This window comes from Capra hircus, chromosome 2, assembly GCF_001704415.2.
Source record: "Capra hircus breed San Clemente chromosome 2, ASM170441v1, whole genome shotgun sequence".
In the NCBI taxonomy this organism is placed as follows: Eukaryota; Metazoa; Chordata; class Mammalia; order Artiodactyla; family Bovidae; genus Capra; species Capra hircus.
Window position 1 is genome coordinate 91,463,010 of NC_030809.1, and position 6,935 is coordinate 91,469,944.

The window sequence follows — 6,935 nt, forward strand, 5'->3', positions numbered from 1 at the left end:
TAAAGTCAGCCACTGTTTCCACTGTTTCCCCATCTATTTCCCATGAAGTGATGGGACCAGATGCCATGATCATAGTTTTCTGAATGTTGAGTTTTAAGCCAACTTTTTCACTCTCCTCTTTCACTTTCATCAAGAAGCTCTATAGTTCTTCACTTTCTGCCATAAGGGTGATGTTATCTGCATATCTGAGGTTATTGATATTTCTCCCAGCAATCTTGATTCCAGCTTGTGCTTCCTCCAGCCCAGCATTTCTCATGATGTACTCTGCATATAAGTTAAATAAGCAGGGTGACAATATATAGCCTTGACGTACTCCTTTTCCTATTTGGAATCAGTCTGTTGTTCCATGTTCAGTTCTAACTTTTGCTTCCTGACCTGCATACAGGTAATATAAAGTGTATGTTTTACACTGTATCAATAGGGTCCAGTCAGGAGGCTTGAAACCACATAGTATTAAAATGTGAACAAGGCAAGTTTACATAAAGAATTATTAACTACTACAAGAGATTTTTTATAAGCAGCAATACATTGGCTTGTAGAAAGTAAAAATATAAACAGAAATCAGCATAGGTACATAGAACCATGAGCTCTACAAGATAGAGCATCCTTGATGGAATCCCCCAGGACTGAGACCCAGACCTTGATGGAGTGTGTAACATTGGCTCTTGGGTGGTAGAGAAGTCACAGTGGTATTGAAATCAAGCAGGACCCTGCAGGGTCCTCCCAAGTACAAGCCCCTCTATGTCCCCACTTCATATTTATAGGAAAAAGCTTTAGTCTCCTCAGCCTTCCCTGAGTTCCAAAGAGCACACTCAAAAAATTAATGATTAGAGAAGTGAGAGAATACAGAAAGTAAGGAAAAGCAATCAAGCCAGGAAAGTAATACTAGCTTGAACAATGCTGCTAAGTCGCTTCAGTCGTGTCCGACTCTGTGTGACCCCATAGACGGCAGCCTATGAGGCTCCCCTGTCCCTGGAATCCTCCAGGCAAGAACACTGGAGTGGGTTGCCATTTCTTTCTCCAATGCATTAAAGTGAAAAGTGAAAGTGAAGTAGCTCAGTCGTGTCCGACTCTTAGTGACCCCACGGGCTGCGGCCCACCAGGCTCCTCTGTCCATGGGATTTTCCAGGCAAGAGTACTGGAGTAGGGTGCCATTGCCTTCTCCTCTCTTGAACAATAGTTCAGTGATAAACAGAATCACAGGATTCCTAGCTTCTCCTCAAGGGATATAGATAACAATCTGATGTGTATTTTTGAATGATTTTGCAGAAGCTAAACCCCTACCCACCCACCACACAGTGGAGGATGTCGACTATGTGCTGATCAAAAGCACTAGACCCCAGTGCTTCCTAGGTGGTGTTAGTGGTAAAGAAGCTGACTGCCAAGCAGGAGACACGAGAGATGCGGGTTCAATCCCTGGGTTGGGAAGTTTCCCTGGAGTAGGAAATGGCAACCCACTCCAGTATTCTTGCCGGGAAAATTCCATGGACAGAAATGACTGGTGGACTAGAGGCCACAGGGTCACAAAGAATCAGACACGATGGAGCACACACAGAAAAAACAGTGGATTTTTGTGAAAGAAGATACTGAGGTAAAAGCACCAGGCCCCAGACTGGTTGGAACCAGAAGACTGATCAAGATTCCTGAAACAAACATTAACCTGCCACCTCACTGCCAGCCAATCAGAAGAATGTCTACAAGCTGACCGTGTACCCTGTGACCCTTAGTCATAATGCTGCCTGTAAACATCCTTGCCTGAAAGTCATTGGGGAGTTCAGGTCTTTTGAACATTCAGTTCAGTCGCTCAGTCGTGTCCGACTCTCTGCGACCCCATGAATCGCAGCACGCCAGGCCTCCCTGTCCATCACCAACTCCTGGAGTTCACTCAGACTCGCGTCCATCGAGTCAGTGATGCCATCCAGGTTTTCCTCTGTCGTCCCCTTTTCCTCCTGCCCCCAATCCCTCCCAGCATCAAAGTCTTTTCCAATGAGTCAACTCTTCGCATGAGTTTTGAACATTAGCTGCCGATTATCCTTAGCATGCATGCTAAGTCACTTCAGTCGTGTCGGACTCTTTGTGACCCTATGGACTGTAGCCCGTGAGGATTCTCTAGGCAAGAATACTGGAGTGGGTTGTACCCTGCAAATAAATGTTGTATTTTCCATCACCATGATCCTGAGTCAGTAGATTGGCTTTGCTGTGCAACATGCAAGTGAACCCAAGTTCAGTTTGTAACAGGACAGTGCAGGTGGAACTTTCTGGAAAGCACCCTACTGGGGAAAGCTATTCATAGAGTGGTGTCTCATGGAAGACCCTTCATTACTCAAATCATTTGATGTGGTAGCTAAGGAGACCTGGGTGCTGTTGGTCTTGAAGCACTGCAGGAGTTGGATGTTGAAGAAGCCCTGTGTACCCTAAGAACTTGCTGAGCAAGCACTGTAAAACCAGGAGGGAAAGCAGAAAGCCCCTCCCCCATCTCTCCAGTGCTCTCCACTGACAAAGCTTAACACTGTGCAAAGGTGCATAAATGATAATTTTAAAATGTTTTCTTTTTTTTATTCACATGTATGATGGAATATTTGTAATCCTATAACATATTTTAGTACCTAACAAGTTCTTTCTTTTTTTAATTCTTTTTATTTATTTATTCATTAAAAAAAATTTTTTTTTGTTTGTACCCCATGGCATGTGGGACTTTAGTTTTCAGTTTCCTAACCAGGGATCAAAACTGTACCCCCTGCATTGGAAGCAGAGAGTCTTAACCACTGGACCACCAGGGAAGTCTCATAAAGGATCAATTTTAAAGGGCCCATCTCCATTTTCACAGAGCAGGCAATGAAATACTTAGAACCAAAAAGGAATGAACTAAATACCAGCACAATATCTATTTCCCAAAATTATAATAAATAGTACTATTTTACATACTCCTGAATATTTGGAAAAATGCATATTTCCTACCTGAAACCTATGTTTTTAGGAGACTCTATGATATAGGCTAAGATTTTATGCCACAGAAGTACCATCTGAAATATACAGGCCTTCGGAATACGTGGACTTCCCAAAGTAAAGATGTCATCTGTGCTCACGTTCTGGACAAATTCATTTGAATGTTATAAGTGATAGCTATATTGATCAATTTAGTGAGCTGCTCAGGAATGATAAATTCAAAGGTAAAAAGATGAAAGGCTTAAGAATTAGAAACAATATTAACTACAGTAATTACAAATATGTCTTATGTTGTCATTTTTGCTGGGAAGTGTTCATGTTTGAATTACAATAATAAGATCTTCTTAAAATAGTAAGCAGTACACTTTGAACAAAAGTCTAAGATACGTCAATTATAGGAAAACTTAGGTCCGTTAAGGATTTCAGGCATGAAAATTGCCTGAACTTGAATTTTGTTTGCTATATTCTTAAGCTGTTAAAACATTCTCTTTCAAGTATTCTCAATGAAAGTTAAGCTTAAAAGTATTTTCCAATAGAATCCACAGTACCCACTCCAGTACTCTTGCCTGGAAACTCCCATGGACGGAGGAGCCTGGTAGGCTGCAGTCCATGGGGTCACAAAGAATCGGACAGGACTGAAGCGACCTAGCAGCAGCAGCAGCAGCAGCAACAGCAGTATTCCTTTGCATACAGTCTGTTGGTATTCATCAGTTGATGGACAAGTGCTTTTTCCAGTTTTTGGCTGCTATGAAAGAAACTATTATGAACGTTCATGTACAAGCTTTGTCTTGACGGATATTTTCATTTCTCTTAGGTGTAAAAAATACTTAGGACTGAAATTCCAAGGTTGTATAGTAAATTTACATTTAACTTATTAAGAATCTGCCTATTGCTTTCAAAATGTCTACCATTTTGCATTCCCAACAGCAATGAATAAAAATTCTAGGTGGTCACATCATCATATACTTGGTATAGTGTTGTTGTTGTTGTTGTTTGTTTGTATTAGCCACTCTAGCAAATATTGAGTGGGTATTAATTTGTATTTCCCTAATGGCTAACAATGTTGAGCACATTTCCATGTGTTTATTTGCCATCTTTATACTTTTTATAGTAATGTGTCTGTTCAAATCTTTTGACCATTTAAAATTTTTATTTGCTTGTCTTTTTATTATTGAGTTGTAAGAGTGAAGAAGAACTAAAGAGCCTCTTGATGAAAGTGAAAGAGGAGAGTGAAAAAGTTGGCTTAAAGCTCAACATTCAGAAAATTTAAGATCATGACATCCGGTCCCATCACTTCATGGCAAATAGATGGGGAAACAGTGGAAACAGTGTCAGACTTTACTTTTTGGGGCTCCAAAATCACTGCAGATGGTGACTGCAGCCATGAAATTAAAAGACACTTACTCCTTGGAAGGAAAGTTATGACCAATCTAGACAGCATATTAAAAAGCAGAGACTCCCGAGAAAGCCTGCGCATGCGAAAATCTAGCCAATTAGCAGATGCTAAGGAACCCTTGCAACCAATCCGCCCCTGTCAACTCCCTGTCTTTGTTTTAACCCTATAAATACTCCTGTAATTCAGGGCTTGGGGCCCTTGTTCCACTCCATTGCATTGGATGAAACTTGGGTCCTGGCTCGAGCTAGAAATAAATTCCCTTTTTGCATTTGCAAAAAATAAAATAAAATAAAATAAAATAAAATAATATAAAGCAGAGACATTACTTTGTCAACTAAGGTCCATCTAGTCAAGGCAATGGTTTTTCCAGTAGTCATGTATGGATGTGAGAGCTGGACTGTAAAGAAAGCTGAGTGCTGAAGAATTGATGCTTTTAAACTGTGATGTTGGAGAAGACTCTTGAGAGTCCCTTGGACTGCAAGGAGATCCAACCAGTCCATCCTACAGGAGACCAGTTCTGGGTGTTCACTGGAAGGACTGATGTTGAAGCTGAAACTCCAACACTTTTGGTCACCTGATGCGAAGAGCTGACTCATTGGAAAATACTCTGAAGCTGGGAAAGATTGAGGGCAGGAGGAGAAGGGGACGACAGAGAATGAGATGGTTGGAGGGCATCACCGACTCAATGGACATGAGTTTGAGTACACTCTGGGAGTTGGTGATGGACAGGGAGGCCTGGTGTGCTGCGCAGTCCATGGGGTTGCAAAGAGTCGGGGACGACTGAGTGACTGAACTGAACTGAAGTGAAGAGTTCTTTGTTCTAGATACAAGTCCTTTGATGTATGTTTTGCAAACATTTCTGTTGGTCTGTTTTTTTATTCTCTTAACAGTATTTTTTGGAAGAGCATGTTTTACATTTTAATGAAGTCTAATGTATCATTTTCCTTTATAGCTTATGTTTTTTAAGTCCTTTTTAAGAAATATTTACTTACTCCAAAGTTATTAAGATTTCCTCCTGTATTTTCTTCCAGAAATTTCATAGGTTTTATTTTCACATTTAGGTCAGTTAATACAACTTAATTTTCTAAATGGCAAATGGTCATCTTTCTTTCTTTCCTCGCACTAAATTGCATAGGCATCTTGGTCAAAATTCCATTGACTATGCATGTATAGGTCTACTTTTGGATTCTGTTCCACTGATTTATAGGTCTATCCTTATACCACCTTCACTTGATTATTGAAGCTTTATAATAAGTTTTGAAATCAGGAAGTTCTCCAAATTTCTGCTTATTTTACAAATTTGTTTTGGTTATTCTCTCATTTTAATTGTTTTCCCTTTAAATAGGCCATGTTTCCGTTTCTTTGCTTTGTGCTTGTTTATTGAGATTTGGGCATCTGAAAAATAGCTTAGCTAGAGATTTGGGCATATGAAAACTAGCTTAGCTAGAGATTTGGGGACCTATAAGAACTTTGGCGGGTAAGGATCTTCTCTGGACTTGTGCAGGTAACTTCCCAGTCAGAGGTTTGCCTCTGCTGCTTCTTGGAGCTCATAATCTTCTCCTCCCTCTAGTGTCTGTCTGAGGTACTGCGGTCTCTCTGGTTGGGTGGTGGTGGTCAGTCCCTAGGTTCTGTCTCATATTTTGCAACTCTATGGACTGCAGCACGCCAGGCTTCCCTGTCCTTCACTATCTCCCAGAGTTTGCTAAAACTCATGTCCACTGGCCCTTCCCTGGTAACTCAGCTGCAATGAGGGAGAATTGGATTCGCCTGCAATTCGGGAGACCTGGGTTCAATCCCTGGGTTGGGAAGATCCCCTGGAGGAGAGCATGGCAACCCACTCCAGTATTCATGCCTGGGAAATCCCATGGACAGAAGAACCTGGTGGGCTACAGTCCATAGGGTTACAAAGAGTCTGACATGACTGAGCAACTAATCACGCACATGTCCGTTGAGTTGGTGATGCCATCCAACCATCTCATCCTCTGTCACCCCTTTCTCCTCATGGCCTCAATCTTTCCCAACATCAAGGACTTTTCCAATGAGTCAGCTCTTCACCTCAGGTGACCAAAGTATTGGAGCTTCAGCATCAGTCCTTCCAATGAATATTCAGGATTGATTTCCTTTAGGATTGACTGGTTTGTTCTCCTCACAGTCCAAAGGACTCTAAAGGGTCTTCTCCAGCACCACAGTTCGAAAGCATCAGTTTTTCGGCGCTCAGCCTTCATTATGGGCCAACTTTCACATCCCTATACAACTACTGGAAAAACCATGGCTTTGTCAGCAAAGTGATATTTCAACAAGCAATCTTGATTCCAGCTTTGATTCATCCAGCCTGGCATTTCGCATGATACACGCTGTTCAGTTCAGTTCAGTTGCTCAGTCGTGTCTAACTCTTTGCAACCCCATGGACTGCAGCACACCAGTCCTCCCTGTCCATCACCAACTCCCAGAGTGTGCTCAAACTCATGTCCATTGAGTCGGTGATGCGATCAAACCATCTCATCCTCTGTTGTCTCATCCCCTTCTCCTCTCACCTTCAATCTTTCCCAGCATCAAGGTCTTTCAAATGAGTCAGCTCTTCACATCACGTGGC